Source organism: Penaeus japonicus, unplaced genomic scaffold (genome assembly GCF_977035675.1).
Source record: "Penaeus japonicus unplaced genomic scaffold, GWHDUDI00000001_assembly GWHDUDI00000011, whole genome shotgun sequence".
Taxonomy (NCBI): Eukaryota; Metazoa; Arthropoda; class Malacostraca; order Decapoda; family Penaeidae; genus Penaeus; species Penaeus japonicus.
Window position 1 is genome coordinate 41,020,380 of NW_028234413.1, and position 17,500 is coordinate 41,037,879.

Sequence of the window (17,500 nt, forward strand, 5' to 3'; positions counted from 1 at the left end):
GAGTTCAAAGGCCATTTATCAAACTTGCATGGAATTAATATCTAGGCGCTTTTATGACTGTCTAGACAAGATGTCATTGACGAGACATTTGTAAATGTACTTTTCATCCATTAACAAAAAAGTAAAAACAGGTCAGAGGTCACTTAAGGTCACCCAGAGATGCTGATCAGATCATATTAATTAGTTTAGTGAACTCTTTATAGTTATGGATTTTATTTCATTTTTGTCTGTTCTTTAAGTATGATTAGAAGCCAATATATATAACTAACTTAAGATATTTAGGAACAATGATAACAATGATGATAGTGATGGTAATAATGATGATAGTAATGGTATTGGGTGATGATAATTATAATAAAATCATATGATGATGATTTGATAATTTCAGTAGTGATAACTGAAAGTTTGGGGAAACCACAGAACTAAAACAAATAGGTCATGTCGTGTTATGGATAAAGGAATACTGAAGTTTCCCCTTAATCTAACTGTATTTTTTTTTTTTTTTTTTTTTTGTTAGAAATACATTTTTTTTCTTTTTTGTAAATTGCCACCGACTGCAGTATCAATCGTTGATTTAAGGTTGCATAATATATATATATATATATATATATATATATATATATATATATCCAGTATCATATTGATATTTTCTTGCACTTTCAGGAAAAAGATATATATATGTTCTAAGAAAATATTTATTTCACTTATAGTGTTGACTTATTTACAAAATAGTCAATATTATATTAACGGTAAAATTCAAATTTACAAAACAATAACACAACTTTAGTAAACAAAATAATATAGGATAATACTGGGCGATTAATATCCATACATTATAAATAAATAAAAGACATTCACACAGGAACATCCAACAATATTCAAAAAACAAAACATCACATCCTCAGACAATCATCATAAACCACATCAACATAAAACTACATAAAACTACATAACCATAACAACTATACACATGTCTTTTCAACCCATAGCTGACATCCACACAAAAAAACGTTTAAATCAGATATGTTTTTGGCTTGAGATAGACTTGAAGAAGTTTCGAGTCCTTTTTAGGATGATGGAATAATAAATCCTTTAGGAATATAGTAAGAAAGCGGTGTTAGCGAAGCGATTCGGGTTCCGCTATATCTATCCTGCAGGTAGGGGCGTCTGTGGAAGAAGAAGAATTTTCGTGTAAGTTTTAAGGTCTTGGAATTTAGGATGGTCGTGGTTAGTAAAGTCTATTTTGTTAGAATAATTCAATAGCGAGATTATTCATTTTGATATATTAACTTTCATGATAGAGAGTATATCGTATTTCGAGGGAGGGAGAAGGAGGGGGAGAGAGAGAGAGAGAGAGAGAAAGAGAAAAGAGAGAAGAGAGAAGAAAAAGAGAGAAAGAGAAAGAGAAAAAAAGAGAAAGAGAAAGAAAAAGAGAAACAAACAGAAAGAATGAAAACAACAAAGAAACACGAAAAGAAAGAGAAGAAGAGAGAGAGAAAAAAAACCCCTCTCACCGCATTCACACTAAACCCATTACGCATAACACCAGCATGCCTTACCTAGCCGTCCTTTCCGTCCAGCTCGCGACTGCAGAGGTAGATAATTCGTACCCAAGAGGCGTTTCTTCGACTTATATGGTCAGTCTTTCAACAATTGCTGAGGCGCCTACTTAGCCTACGGTACTTATTTACTTCCTGTTTACCAAAGCCTCCCCCTTCCCCCCCTCCCCCCCTTTATATTGCCCTGGAGGCTTCGGAAGACAAGGTGTCATGGCCCAGAAAAGCGTTGTTTGTTGTGCTTTCCTTTTCAGTTCCTCTTTCCTGTTAGAAAGATGAGAAAAAAGGTATTTAATATACAATTTGGGAGAGTGTCTGTTAAGTAATCATATGGACATTTGTAAGTATATGATTTTATCAATGGTTGGAATACTGTAGTTCATAAATACACATGTAGTATTATATTTCATTTGCAATAAGAGTATTCGTGTAATGTGTAAAAGAAATGAGGGCGAGAGAGAGAGAGAGAGAAGAGAAGAGAAGAGAGAGAGAAGAGAGAGAGAGAGAGGAGAGAGAAAAGAGAAGAGAAAGAGCGAGAGAGAGAAAAGAAGAAAGATAAAATAGAGAAAAAAGAGAGGTTGAGAGGTCGAAAGAGATAGAAAAAGAGAACGAAAACAAGAGAAAGAGATAGAAAGAGAAAGAGAAAGACAGAACCAGAGACAAAGATAAAAAAAGAAAGAAAAAAGAACATTACTCACTAAATACCGAAAAGAAACCAAACACACTTACTAGAATGGGACTTCCTCTGGTATCCTCTCTTTCCGAAGCGGTACTGGCCGTAGTTGACACTCCCCAGGCGCCGTTCTCCGGGGAATTTCCTCTGACGTGTAATTATCACCTGTGGGTAAGCGCAGGCAAGACCCATCAGCACTGCCAGGACCAAGACGATCAGTAGCTGTTGGAAAAAGAAATAAAGGTTTTGGTTATTTTGGGGGGTTTGTGTGGGTGTGGGTGGGTTTGTGGGTATTTGGGTGGGTGGATGTGTGTGTTTTCATACATTTTTTTATATTGATTTTTTTTTTTTTCTTCTTTTAGGGGAGGAAGGAGTTGAATTTGATTTTGTATATATCATTTATATCTACTGATTTATCTATCGTGTATCTCTGTTACCTTATCTTCCATTCTTGTTCTTTTTTTATCAAATGCGAAAGGAATAGATATGATATTTTCACCGCAACCGTGATTAAGGGAAATATTAACCTAATATTTCTTGTTGGAAAACTTAAGATATAGCACTTGATTCATGTGACTTAAAACATACTGAAATCGAGATATACTAGAAAGTATACTTACAACTTTATTCATGGTGACTGGAGGAAGATGTTCACTTTCTGGGACAAAGTCTGTAAGAATGAAAATAAAATCTATGAAATTTTGTATTTCTGATAAATACCACATATACACACACACATACAGACACATACGTTAAAGCAAAAAAAAAAGAGAAAAAAAAAAAAACACGTTAAAGCAAAAACACACACACACATATATATATTCCAATAACCAGAGTTAAGCTACCAGTAAACAATCAAGATATATCACATATAACAATCATGATAACACATAAAAAATAAAGAAGCCAAAACCATGATAAAAAAAACAGGTTAAACTCAGCTGTGACCTACGTTCAGTTCAATGTTCGTGGAGTGTTATAAATCACTAGTAATGTTCTCTAAGCTGGATTGTGTTCTTAACTGCTGAACCTCTAGCGATAGACTCGTATATATAGGGGGTCACATTGAGATGCCAAATTGTTATTAATCGTGTTATTTATCCTATCGACTACATGAATTACGAATGGTATTACGATTTCTTTTTAAGTTGGTTTCGAATTGGATTGTTTACTAAATATCGTTAAAGAGTTTCAGTTGGGATATAAATGTTTTCAATACTTATTCGGCATAATTTAGGGCAAATACTTATCATAAACATGACTTGGCAACCATAAACGATTACAAATATGGGTGACATTGCCAGATCAATATTTTTTTTTATTGATTGTGTTGTTTTTCTCAATAATCTTCAAGAATCAGAATATAACAAGTTTTCCTCTTTGCAGCAAAAAAGATTAATATCTTATCGTAATTTTTCATTTGGTAGGTTATACAAGCATATGCAAATTGCAAGCTTTATCACGTGGAGCACGTTGTAATAGAAAGTGGCTGTTTAATATGGATCAGTGTTTTGTTTTTGATGTCGTGGTATAACAAATGTTTTCTTCTTTTTTTTAGGGGGGGAGGGGGGGCTTTACTTCATATGATTCTTAACCGGGAAAACGGTAGACGTAATACCTTCCTGTCTGCAAGCAAGCAAGCAGACAAGCATGAAATACACTCCTTTGATTTACATTCCACAAGCATAGCCCTCTAACTAACTTCCTAGCAAGCTACCATTTTAGAAGAATCTCAATGATCAGACTTAAGGACGGAAAATTCCTTAACTGGCAAGGACAGTGGGGACAGAAATCACATTTTTGTTGTTGTTGGCGTATCCTAAACGGATATCTTGAGTAATTGTGAGAAAAGGATCCCATCAGTTCAAAGGAATGTGGTTTAGGGTTACGAACATGTCTCGGAACATGTGCACCAGCTGATCTGCATATATAGCATCCGATTATTACTGAGACACAACGGAACAAGCATATGAATGGCATTCTACATTCTACGTTGTATAACAGAAAGGAAGAGATGCGCAAAAATTTCAAGAAAACGGTTCGTGTTACGACGCATTTTCTGACCGATGTTCATTTGTTTTTTCTTGCTTCTTCTTCTTCGTTCAACTTTTTTTGTTTTTCTTGCTTCTTCTTCTTCGTTCAACTTTTTTTGTTTTTCTTGCTTCTTCTTCTTCGTTCAACCTTTTTCTTTTCTTTTTTTCTTCTTCCAAAAAAGCACTCGTGATGAACATCTCGATTTTCTCATCAGAATGTCCCTCGTGTTCCTCAGTAACATGTGACAAGGTTGTCCATTTTATTACCGACAGGGAGCCTTACCGTATCGCAGTAAAAGGAAGAGAATTGAAACAACAACGTGTTTTGGGTCGATAATTACGTTATTTTGATGTTGTTTGGTCGTTGGGTCTTTTACTATTGGTGAGATTGCTGTTATCACCTGAATGCCATCAAGTGTAAAAGGGAATTGGTTGCGAAAATGGTGAATACTCATGAAGTGTGATGATATCAACGCTAATCAGCTGATAGTGTTCTTGTGAAAACATTCCTTCCCGGTATTTCAAAGTATTTTGCATGTTACTTATAAGATAGTTTTTATATCAAGTATTACATATATATTGCATATCATATTTGCCCTATCAATGTTATTGGATTATATTTATTCTTACTTATTTATTTATTATTATACTAACTATCACTTGAATAAATACACAAGCGTAAAGCCGGACTAAATCATGTCACATTTTTCTGATCATGTCATGTTATTTTCACATTTTAACGTCTTTAATTAATGCACAGTATAAAAAAAAGTACTCTAAGATGCCATTCTTCCTTGTATTAATAATTTCAAGAAAACACAATGATTTTTTAAATCTATGGCCAGTTATAAAACAGTTTACTTCATGTTTTAGGTTAATCGCACCATAATTAATCCAGCTTTTGAATCTGCGTGAAAGGGCAGTGGTATAAACGGAGAAATCGTTAACATTTGCACAGTTTTGTTCACTTTCCAATAGTACAATCTGGGTTTCAATTAGATAATTAGATATATAGTTACAAAGTAAACAATAAAGATATATATATATATATATATATTGAGGCACTTCTACTCGTCTGGATATCATCCAAATTTGTGGAACATTAATACGCACAATATACAAAATTTGCGGAACATTAATACGCACAATATACAAAATTTGTGTAACATTGATACAAAATTTGTGGAACATTAATACGCACAATATACAAAATTTGCGGAACATTAATACGCACAATATACAAAATTTGTGTAACATTGATACAAAATTTGTGGAACATTAATACGCACAATATACAAAATTTGCGGAACATTAATACGCACAATATACAAAATTTTGGTGTAACATTGATACAAAATTGTGGAACAAAATACGCACAATATACAAAATTTGCGGAACAATTAATACGCACAATAATAACAAAATTTGCGGAACATTAATACGCACAATATACAAAATTTGTGTAACATTGATACAAAATTTGTGGAACATTAATACGCACAATATACAAAATTTGTGTAACATTAATACGCACAATATACAAAATTTGCGGAACATTAATACGCACAATATACAAAATTTGCGGAACATTAATACGCACAATATACAAAATTTGCGGAACATTAATACGCACAATATACAAAATTTGCGGAACATTAATATGCACAATATACAAAATTTGCGTACTGTCAATATATGGAAAAAAAAAAATTGTTTTAAAAGGTGTATGACCATTTTAATGCAATTATTCTTGCTCCTACATAAGTTATAAAGTGTTAGACAAGTGGTCGCTAACGGTTCTTATTAATTTGAGCGGAATCTAATATTCATGGGGTCAATTTTAAAGCTATATAACCATTAATACCTAGGATTACCCCCCCCCCCCCTAAACGCTAAATAATTCCCTTAACATAATCTAGTCAACTGAAAATGCCCTGAAATGCTGGATTATATGATAAGATACATGTTGCTTTTTCTTGATTTAGGTATGAACGTTTTCCCAATAATTCTCCCTTGATTTCTGGCGGGTTCTATCTCATAAAATAGAAATAATTTAATTTCACAGATTTTCTTCATTTTGTACATTAATACGTTGGATACGTGCTAGTAAATTTTAGTCAAAGTGTTTTTATTAATGATTTTCACAAAACATACCTAGAGTAATAACTAAATTAAGTAACATATGAAAAATATTGTCATTATAATAACCATAACCAACGTAAAAAAAAAAAAGGTTTAGTTCGAATGCCCAAACATAGATGGCGCCAGCAGGAAAGCAAGCCTTGAATGGCGGCCATCCGCGGTCTCTCTACTGAGAACTAATTTCAGAGAGCGATGACACGCAGGAAGGCGCCGACCTCCGGCTTTAAAGTACTGGTGTTGCAGGATGTGCAAGCAGAATGAGAAGAGGAAGGTTAACCAGACCATGTGCAGCGGCTGCTAAGTACTCTTGTGCCAGGATGGCTGCTTTGTGTTGTGGCACCCGCTGCCGTAAGCAAAGGTTGCCTCTGGATTTTTTTTTTTTTTTCTCGTTATGGATATTTTATTCGCGTTCTTAACGAAAGTAAATGAAGCCAGTATAGATGGTGGTTGTGTAGAGTGAAGGTGATGTGTATATTGTATAGTGATGAGATAATATTGGATGTGTTAGGAGTGTGTGTCAGTTGTGGTGAGTTTGGGGGGCTTGTACGGGTGGCTTAGTGGCGAGTGGGAGAGGAAGTGTGTGTGCTGTGCTGAGTGAGTCGTGTGTGAGTTATTTGTGTGTGTTTGTTTTTGTGAGTGTGATTGTGTTATGGTATAGTTTGTGTGTGAGTGTGTGTGTGTGTGTGGTGCTGTGTGTTTGTGTGTGTGTGGTGGGTGTGTGTGTATGTGTGGTGAGTGTTTTGTGTTTGTGTGTGCGGGTGTGTGTGTTTGTGTGTGAGGGTTTGTGTGTGTGTGTGTGTATGTGGGGTAACATATAATAATAGGTGAGAGTGTGTTGTGTGTGTGTCGAGATAGTGTTTGTGTTTGAGTGTGTGTGTGGGTAATTATGTGTGTGTGTGTTTGTGATGTGATGTGTGTGTGTGTGTGTGTGTGTTGGTGGTGTGTGGGAGTTTGTGAGAAGTGTAGGTAGGGGGTGAGTTGTGTGAGTGAGTGTGAGGGATTGAGGGGTTCGTTGTAGAGTTTGTGTGGGTTGTTAGTGTGGGTGTGTGTGTGTGAGTGAGTGTGAGGGAGTGTGAGTATGTGCATTCTATCTCTCTATCTCACTCAGCGAGGTGTGTCAGAGTGTTAGGTGAGTGTGTTTTTATTAAGATATACTGTGATTTATGATGTTTTAGATTTATTAACATATTTTTTAAAAAATGTGGTGGTAAATTAAATATAATTTATAGATATTTTTAGATATTTTTAGTTATAGTATAGTTATTTAATCACACCACACACACACACGCACACACACTCTCAACACACTACATCACACTCTCACAACACTCTCACACACAACACGGCACACCATCTACTCTAATCACACAACACTCTCACACACAACACATGTTGTGATAGATATAGATTGTTGATAGTATTCTATTTATTGATAGAGAGTTAGTTTTTGATATAGTATTTTTAAATTATAGTATAGATAGAGTTACTATATATATAGATATATATATATATATTGGAGATGGGTGGGGCGGTGGGGGATGGGGTGGTGGGTGTTGTGCGTGTGGGTGTGTGTGCTGGGGATATTGATGTTAATTTAGATTGTGTTTGTGTTGTTAGAGATAGTGAGTGAGAGTGTAGGTTATTGTAGTTGGAGGGTTAGTCGTGATAGTTGTGTGTTTGTAGTTGTTATGTATATTAGTGGAGATTGAGAGTGTTTGTGTGTGAGATATATGAGTTTTGAGATTGTGTAGTTAGATTTCGTGGGTTGTGGGTGTGGTGTGGGGGGGTGGGGGGGGGGGGGGCTGGGGGGGGGAGGGGGGTTATTCTGTGTGTGTGGTGGGTGTTTTAGTGTTGTGTTGTGTGAGTGTGAGTGTGTGTGTGTGGGGTGGGGGTGGGGTGAGGGTGGTGGGGGGTCGGGTGGGGTGAGATAGACTGAGGGCTGGGGTGGGGGGTGTGTGGGGGGTGGGAGGCTCTCTCTCTACTATATCTCTATCTATATACTCTATTACTCATCGATCTATATCTTTATCTATCATACTCACTCTATATATAATGTGTGTTGTGTGATAGTGGTTTGTGTGTGTGTGTGTGTGTGTGAGTGTGTTGTGTGTGTGTGTGTGTGGGTTTGTGGTGTGTGTCAGTTGTGCTGTGTGTGTGAGGGTGTGTGTGTGTATGTGTGTTTGTGATGTCTATCATAAATTCTTATCTCTAAGCTATTATATACTATAACTATTCTACTCTCTATCTCTCCATCATATATATATTCTCTCTCATCTATCTCTCTCTATCTCTGTGTGTGTGAGTGTGTGTGGTTGTGTCGTGTTTGAGTGGAGTGTGTTTGAGAGAGTTGTGTGGGTGTGAGAGGAGGGTAGTGTGTGTTTACGTGTATAGAGTTTGAGTCGATTTTGAGTGAGTGTGTCTGGATCTGTCATGTGGTGGGGGGGGGTGTGTGTGTTTTTTTTTTTTTTTTTATGTGAGTGTGTGTGTGAGGTGGGTGTGTGATTGTGTGTGAGTGTGTGTTGTGAGTGTGTGTGTGGGAGTGCGTCGTTGTGTGGGTGTGTGTTTGAGTGAGTGTGTGTGTGGTGTGTATAGTATGTGGGGTGTAGTGTGTATGTGCTGTGTGTTGAGTGTGTGTGTGTGTGTGTGTCGTGTGTGAGTCTGGGAGTGTGTCAGTGAGTGTATGTGTGTGGGTGTATTGTTTTGTGTGTGTGAGTTTTGAGTGAGTGTGTGTGTGTGTGTGTGGTGTGTGAGAGTGTGAGGTTGCGTGAGGGTTTGTCAGAGTTGTGGTGTGAGTGTGTGTTGAGTGTGTGTGTGTTGAGTGAGTGTGTGAGGGTGTGACAGACGTCTGTTTTATAGAGAGAGTTTGTGTGAGTTAGATGTGTTGTAGAGTGTGAGGGGTGGGGGGGGGTGATTGGTTGTATTGTGGGTGTGGGGGGGGGGGGGGGGTGGGGGGGGGGAGAAGTTTGAGTGTGTGAGTGAGAAGAGAGTTAGTGTGTTGAGTGATGTGAGTGTGAGTGAGTTGAGTGTGTGTGGGTGTGTGTGTTTGGGTGTGTGATTGTGTGTGTGAGTGTGTGAGTGTGAGTGATTGTTATGGTGGTGGGTGGGGGGACTCGGGTGTCTGTCTTGTCTGACAGTCTTATTGTGTGTTTTTGTGTGTGAGTGTGTTTGTGAGTGTGTGTGTGTGTGTGTAGAGTCTTTGATGATTTGGGTGTGTGTGTGGGTGTGTGGGGGGGGGGGCGGGGTGGGGCGTGGAGGGGCCGGGGGTGGGGGGGGGGGGGGGGGGGGGGAGGGGGAGTGGGGGGGGGGGGGGGGGGTGGGGGTGAAGTGTTGCGAGTGTGTGTGAACGTGTGTTTGAGTGTGGGTGTGTGTGTATGAGTGTGTGTGGTGGGTGTTGTGTGGAGGGTGTCGTGTGTGTTTGTGGTGTGTGCTGTGTGGTTGGGTGTCGTGTGTGTGAGTGGTGTGTCGTTTGTGTGTGAGTGTGTTGTGTGAGTGGGAGGGTGTGTGTATATGGGTGGGTGTTTGTGTGTGTGTGTCGTGTGAGTGCTGGTGTGTGTGTGTGAGTGTGTGTGTGTTTATGGAGTTGTGCTCTTTGAGTGTGGTATGGGTCTGGTTTGTGTGTCTGTGGGGGGGGGTGAGGGGGTGTGTGGAGGGGTGGGGAGGATAACAATCTCTCATATCTTTATCTCTAATCATACATCTATCATATCTATATATCTATCTCTAAATATATTGTTTGTGTGAGTGGTGTGTGACGTGAGTGTGTGTGTGTGTGTGTGTGAGTGGGTGTGTGTGTGTAATGAGTATGTGGGTGTGTGAGTGTGGGCGTGTGCTGTGTGTGAGTGTGACGTGTGGGAGGGTGCGTGTGGGTGTCTGTGTGTACTGTATGTGTGTCGTGTGTGTGTGTGTGAGACGTTTGTGTGTTGTCGTTTGTGTGAGATAGGTGAGTGTGTATGTTTGTGTGTGTTTGGTGGGTGGTGTGTGTGAGTGTGTGAGTGTGTGTGTGTGTTTGTGAGTTGTGTGTGTGTGTGTGTGGTGTGAGTGAGAGGTGTGTGTGAGTGAGTGGTGTGTGAGTGGTTTTTTTGAGTGTGAGTGGGGGGGGGGGGGGGGGGGGGGGGGGGGTGGGGGGGGTGGGGGGTGGGGGGGGTGGGGGGGGGGGGGGGTGTCTGTCTGTGTGTGTTTGTGTGTGAGTGTGTGTGTGTGTGTTTGTGTGTGTGAGTGTTTGAAGTGTGTGAGTATGGGTGGTCTTGTGTTTGTGTTGGGTCCGAGTGATTGATTTTGTTTGTCGTGAGTGTGGGGGGTGGTGTGGGGGGTGGGTGGGGGGGGGGGAGGGTGGAGTGTCTTACGTGTGTGTGTGAGTGTGTGTGTCTGTCGTGTGTGTGTGTAGTGTGAGTGTGAGCGTTCTTTGTGAGTGTGTGTGTGAGTTTGTGTTGTGATGTGTGAGTTTTGTGCGTGGGGGAGAGTCGTGTAAGTTGGGCTGGTGGTGTGGGGGTTTGTGGGGTGGAGGGTTGCTCACTCTCACATACTCTAACCTCTATCTCACACTCACAATCTAGCAATATATAATTTTATATATATATATCTATATTATGTGTGAGTGTGTGTGTGTTGGTTTGTGTGTGTGTGGGTGATGTGTGTGTTTGTTGTGTGGTGTGTGTGGGTGAGAGTGTGTAGTGTGTGTGTGTGGTGTGTGGTAATGTTGTGAGAGTGTTTGTGTGTGTGTGTGTTGTGTTGTTTGGTGTGTGTGAGTGTGAGAGTGTTCTCATATACTATCCTATTCGCTCTATATCTCTATCTCAAATAACTCTTCTCCTATATATTCTCATAATAATATATATATACTTCTCTCTCTATATGTCTACTGTGTGTGTGTGTGTCGTGTGTGAGTGTGTGTGTGTGTGTGTGTGTGTGTCGTGTGTCGTGTGTGGGTGTGTGAGTGGGTTGTGTGTGGTGTGTGTGTGTGTGTGTTTTAGTGTGAGTGTGTGTGTGTGTGTGTGTCTGACTGTACTGTGGGTGGGGGGGGGTGTGTGTGTTGTTATGTGTTATTTTTTTTTTTTTTTTGAGTGACGGTTGTGTTTGGATGTGTGTGTGGGAGTGTAATGTGTGGTGTGGGTTGGTGTGTGTGTGGTGTGTGAGTGTTTGTGTGTGTGAGTGATGTGTGTGGGTGTGTGTGTGTGTGTGTGTGTGTGTTGAGTGTCTCTGTCTGCTGGGTGTGTGTGGGAGAGAGAGTTGAGTGTGAGTGAGTGTGTGTTTGAGTAGACGTGAGAGTGTCTGAGTGTGAGACTGTTGTGTCTGTTTTTGGGTGTCAGTTGTGAGAGTGTGAGAGTTTTGATATGTGTTGTGAGATGATTTTTTGAGTTTTAGATATTTAGTGTGGGACGAGTCTGAGAATGTGAGTGAGTGATTGTTTGATAAGAGTTACTGTGTGTTTTTTTTTTTTATATTTTATGTGAGATTTTGATTAGTTTTTTATTATTATGTGTGGGTGGTGTGGGGGGTGGGACTGGGTGTGTGTGTGTGTGGGTAATATATATTCTAGATATATTTTTGCTCATGTATTTCTAGTGATATTGATGAGTTTATTTTAGAGATTAGAGATTTCTTGATATAGATTTATAGTATAGGTTTATTCCTTTGTGGTTTGGAGTTGTAGCACGGAGTCATTTCAGATACATTAAAGATAGATAGTTTTTGTGATTTATATGTTATTGAGATATAGTTGTGTTTTTTGGGGTGTGGGGGTGGGATGGGGTGGGTGTGTGTGGGTGGTTGTGAGGGGTGTGTGGTGTGTGTAGGGTGGGGGTGTGTGTGTGTGTGTGTGTGTGGGGGGGTGGGGTGGGTGGGTGTGTGTGTGTGGGTGTGGGGGGGTGCTTCTGATGTAGTGCGATTTAGTGACATGTGTTTGTGTGTGTTTGGGGTGAAGTGATTGGGAGTGTGAGTTTGTGTGCTGATTGGTGTGGTATAGTCGGTTGGGTTGGAGTGTGAGTGCGTGTGTGTGTGTGTGAGGAGAGGTGTGTGTGGTTTAGAGTGAGTGTGTGTGTGTGTGAGTGTTAGTGCACTGGTGGGTGTGTGAGTTAGTGTGATCATCGCGTGAGTGTCTGATTGTTTCGGCTGTGTGTGTGTGTTTTTAGGTGTGTCATTGAGGACTCATGTGAGTATTTTAAAGGGGTCATGGAGGAGTGACTGTTGGTAGGTGGAGTGGTGGTGTGTTGCGGGTTGGTTTGTTACTATCTCTCTCTCTATCACTCACACTCTCTCTCACTCTATCTCTAATATCATATCTCTCTCATATCTTGTGTGTGTTTGTGTGTGTGTGTGTGTGAGAGTGTGTGTGTGTGTGTGAGTGGTCGTGAGTGTGAGAGTGTGTGTGGGTGAGTCGTGTGTGTGACAGAGTCTAGTGGTGTGTTGTGTGTGGGTGTGTGAGTGTGTGTGGGTGGTGGGGTGTCTGTGTGTATTTCTGTGTTTTTCGATGCTGTGTGTTAGTGTGTGGTGAGTGTGTGTGCTGTCTCGGGAGAGAGTCGTATGAGTGGTTGATACGGGGGTGGCCGAGTGGGTGAGTGGCTGTGTGGGTGTGTTTGAGTGGAGTTGGACTGTGTGTGTGTTTCGTTGTGAGAGATTGTGAGTGAGTGTGTGTGTGCGTGTGAGAGTTGGTGAGTGTGTGAGTATTCAGCTACATTAGGGAGTGTGTATAGTCTTGGTGATTTAGTGAGTGTTTGTGATTGGTAGAACGGTGGGTGATCAGAAGATACATACATTATATAGTTTGTGATTGATAGAGTTAGTGAGTATATATATAATATATATATATATATTCATATATATATATGTATTATATATACATATATTTAAATACTTTTCTTTCCTTAATTATGTATGCATATATGTATATATATATATTCATAATTCCATATATATATATATACTATATGATATATATATATATATAATATCTTATATAATATATATACTATATATATATATATATTATATATACTATATTTATATATTATTATATCATATATATATATATATACTATATATATACATACATATATAATGTGTGTTTATATATATATATATATATATATAAACTATATATATATATATAATATATAATTATATATATATTATATATATATATATATATATATACAATATATGTATATATATTATATATAACTAATATAATATATATAATATGTATAGATATATATATATATTTTACATAGATAGATTGTTAGATAGATAGTAATATATATAGATAGATATTATACATACATATGTATAGTGTGTGTGTATATATATATATATATATATATATATATATATATATATATTAATATATATATATATTATAATATATACATATCATATATATATATCATAATATATATATATAGGTATATATATATATATATATATATATATATAAAAATATATAGCATATATATGTATATACATTAATAAATATATACATATATACATATATATATATATATATATATATATATATATATATATATATATATATATATAAGTTGTGGAATTCGCTTGGAATGAGAAGAGGGAAAGACCATCCTGTTGCCACTTACTTCGGAATGCTTAGGTGACCACTTCGCTTGCTATCAGTACATCTGCACCTTGTCAACAGCCTCATTCATCATTCGAGGGAATACGTGATTCTGTAACCAATGGTGAAGGGTAACCCCCCGAAGTGCTATGTGCTTGGAAAACTCAAACAGTGTGAGGCTTATGTTTTCACGTGGAGGAGGTATTTGTTTTCACGTGGAGGAGGTATTTGTTTTCACGTGGAGGAGGTGTATGTTTTCACGTGGAGGAGGTATATGTTTTCACGTGGAGGAGGCTTACATTTTCACGTGGATGAGGTATATATTTTCACGTGAAGGAGGTATATATTTTCACGTGCAGGAAGTGAAATATTTATTATTCAGTATACTTATTAAAGTGCCTAGATGCATATTTGCAAAACAAAAAATAGAATGATGTATTAGCTATAATGAGTTGGTGATTTATGACACTTTGGTGTAAACAGCTGTTAAGGCTAGTAATGCTATTCACTAAATACGTTTATTTTTCCTCCTCCCCAATATGGTCTCTTTGTATTTTTGTTTATCTTCCTTATAGATGTATTAGATTTCTTGTTTGTTTGCTTGTTTTCTTTTTTTTTTTCATTATTTTTATTTTTCATTTTTCCTTTTTTCTCGATTTCCATTATATATATATTTTTTTCATTCTTTTTCTTCTTGAATATATAAATTGTTTTCTTCTTCTTTCTATCATTTTCTTCCATTCTCATAATATCTCTAATATTCCTTAAAAAAATTATCAAGAGTGTAATAGCTTCCTTAATTTTCTTGTTTTTTTTCTCTATACAGGGAGTCGTCGACTTACGACTGCGTTTGGTTACGACTGACTGGTCGTAAACCGATCTGATCGTAAGTCGGCTCACGCTAAATAGATATTAATATATATATATGATAAATAAATATATAGTAAGTATATTGTAATATAGTAAGTGTGTGTATATATAGTAATTATATATACTATATAATAGATATATAGTCAGTATATCATGCTGTTTAATGATATTGTAATCACCATGAAGTCACGTCATATTAACATTTTCTCAGTTCATTATTTTACTTTCTTTCTTTAGACATTGTTCTTATCTTTCTTTAAATTGTTAAACCTTTAAGGTTTAAGTCAAACACTGCATACTGCAATACAGATCGAGTGGTGCCTGCCGGACAGACGGTCGTAAAGTCGATCAGTCGTAAGTCGCATTGGTCGTAAGTCGCATTGGTCGTAAGTCGCATTGGTCGTAAGTCGACGACTACCTGTATTCCTCTTCATAATTGCCTTCTTTTCCTTATTCTATTATGCTTCATCATCTTCACCTTAACATTGCTAATTTCATATCTTCATGATATGGTTTGCGTTCTTCATATAGTGGATATTTTGCATTAATGACTTCTTTAGCCATCCTTATTCAGTGATAAACTTTTTTTTTCTAAGAAAAGAGGACATATTACAGGATATTTATTTAATCAAGTGAATACAGAGAAATTATAGAAAAAAAATACAGACATATGTTGCTGTTTGTATAGTTAACAATCATAACGTAATATTTGGTATAAAAGATATATATAAAAAAATACTATTACATGTAATACAAACTCTATCACAAAGAGACTATCACAGAAATGTACGTAATACAAACTATATCACAAACAGACTATCACAAAAGACAATACAAACTATATCACAAAAAAAATCAGAATAACTACATCCACACACTCTAACATGAACTAACTCAGATGTGACTTAACGAATTAAGACAGTTAACCATTATGGAATTGGTGTTGGAATTCTACACTCTATCTGACTCATCACATGATATCTGACTCATCACTACTAGAGCAGGTGAGTTGTTTTGGAACAGAAAGTTCTGGAAGGATCTTGGTCCTTCGATACTGGGCGACGAGACGGAGAGACTTCACTCGTTCACTTTCGCTTTGCCTGTGAGATTAAGAATTTATAAAAAGATTAATGATGATGTTGCTTTTGGAAATAGATTTGTGTTGTTAATGTTTGTGTCTTTGTAGTATTGGAAAAAAATTGCTTTGTGGATGGCAAGAAAAAGGTTATTTGTTTGACTCCTGTGTGTGTGTGTCTGTGTGTGGATAGAAAGCGCTACTTCATATATCCTTGAACCAAATATCATCAACTTGCAAATACTATTTTCACCAATTTACAATTAGAAAATTCCACCTCAAGCTTACATACCAGAAGAATACTTGCAACACTGGAGGCTCCATCTCCCCTCATCCCCGTTTTCCTGTAGACAAAAAATATATATATAGAACATTAGAAACACAATCCATACAACACATAATCACAATAAACATAACCTCTAGTATTTAACAACATATCACAAATCCTAAGACCCCAACAAATCGAAAAAAATAACAGTAACATTAATAAATAAAAAAGATACCTACTTGGATTCGAATTCCTTTTATAGCCTCTTTCCCCGAAGCTGTGTGTTCCGTAATTGGTCTTTCCCAGAGTACGTTCTCCAGGAAACCTCTTTTTGGTTCGCACAATCCTCTGAGGCATCCCGCTGGTGACACCAACGAGGGCCACGAGTAGAAGTACGAGCAGGACCTGTGGAGGTAAACAAAGGGTTCTAAACAAAGTAAACAAAGGGTTCTAAACAAAGGTAAACAAAGGGTTCTAAACAAAGTAAACAAAGGTAAACAAAGGCTATTTCACGAGAGAGGAGAGGAGACTTTTGGCATATGATGTAGCTAGCTATTTCATAAGAGATTGAGCTCTGATTTAGATATTTCAAAAGTGAGAACGTATGTTATAACAAAGTCAGTAGTCTGTACTTACGAATGTGTTCATGGTTGTGGTTTAACCGAAGGTTTTGGATCTGTAGATAGTAAAGAAAATGAGATTAACCTAAAATTCTCTATGAGAATATATATATATATATATATATATATATATATATATATATATATACACATATATACATATTCCAATTATAAAAAGTACTTTTTATTGTATATATATTTTCCCAAGCCTTAAAGAGGGTGCCAAAATAGCCGGCTTCCTGGCCCAGTTTCTTTACTTACATGCAGTGCCGGAATGGCCTGAGTGCCACGTATTTCCTGGTCTGAGGGTTAAAGACTGCTTGCATGTTGCACGGGGAGCCTCGCTTATATAGTGCCATTCTCGGAGTTGCCAAATGCTAATTTCTTACCCATATAAACTGTAACACGGTTTAATTCTCTTGTCAACATCATCACCAAATTCACGTGGAGGAGGTATATGTTTTCACGTGGAGGAGGTATATGTTTTCACGTGGAGGAGGTATATATTATCACGTGGAGGAGATATATATTTTCACGTAGAGGAATTATATATTTTCACGTGGATGAGGTATATATTTCCACGTGGAGGAGGTACATACTTTCACGTGGAGGAGGTATATGTTTTCACGTGGAGGAGGTATATATTTTCACGTGGATATATATTTTTTTCACGTGGAGGAGGTATTTGTTTTCACG

The 17,500-nt window shown here is 37.5% G+C and overlaps 2 long non-coding RNA genes across 2 annotated transcripts; both read right to left on the reverse strand.

Annotated features, from left to right (window-relative positions):
• Nucleotides 1-681: 681 nt before the first annotated feature.
• On the reverse strand, nucleotides 682-3,264 carry LOC122261006 (uncharacterized). Its single transcript, XR_006223874.2, has 5 exons — nucleotides 3,182-3,264; nucleotides 2,850-2,899; nucleotides 2,286-2,451; nucleotides 1,560-1,820; nucleotides 682-1,167 (listed from the first exon to the last, which is right to left on the reverse strand). It is a non-coding gene; the product is annotated as an uncharacterized LOC122261006 (long non-coding RNA).
• Nucleotides 3,265-15,535: 12,271 nt separating this feature from the next.
• Nucleotides 15,536-17,150, reverse strand: LOC147471045 (uncharacterized). Its single transcript, XR_015191363.1, has 5 exons — nucleotides 17,066-17,150; nucleotides 16,821-16,860; nucleotides 16,424-16,589; nucleotides 16,209-16,260; nucleotides 15,536-15,941 (listed from the first exon to the last, which is right to left on the reverse strand). It is a non-coding gene; the product is annotated as an uncharacterized LOC147471045 (long non-coding RNA).
• Between the last annotated feature and the right edge of the window lie 350 nt (nucleotides 17,151-17,500).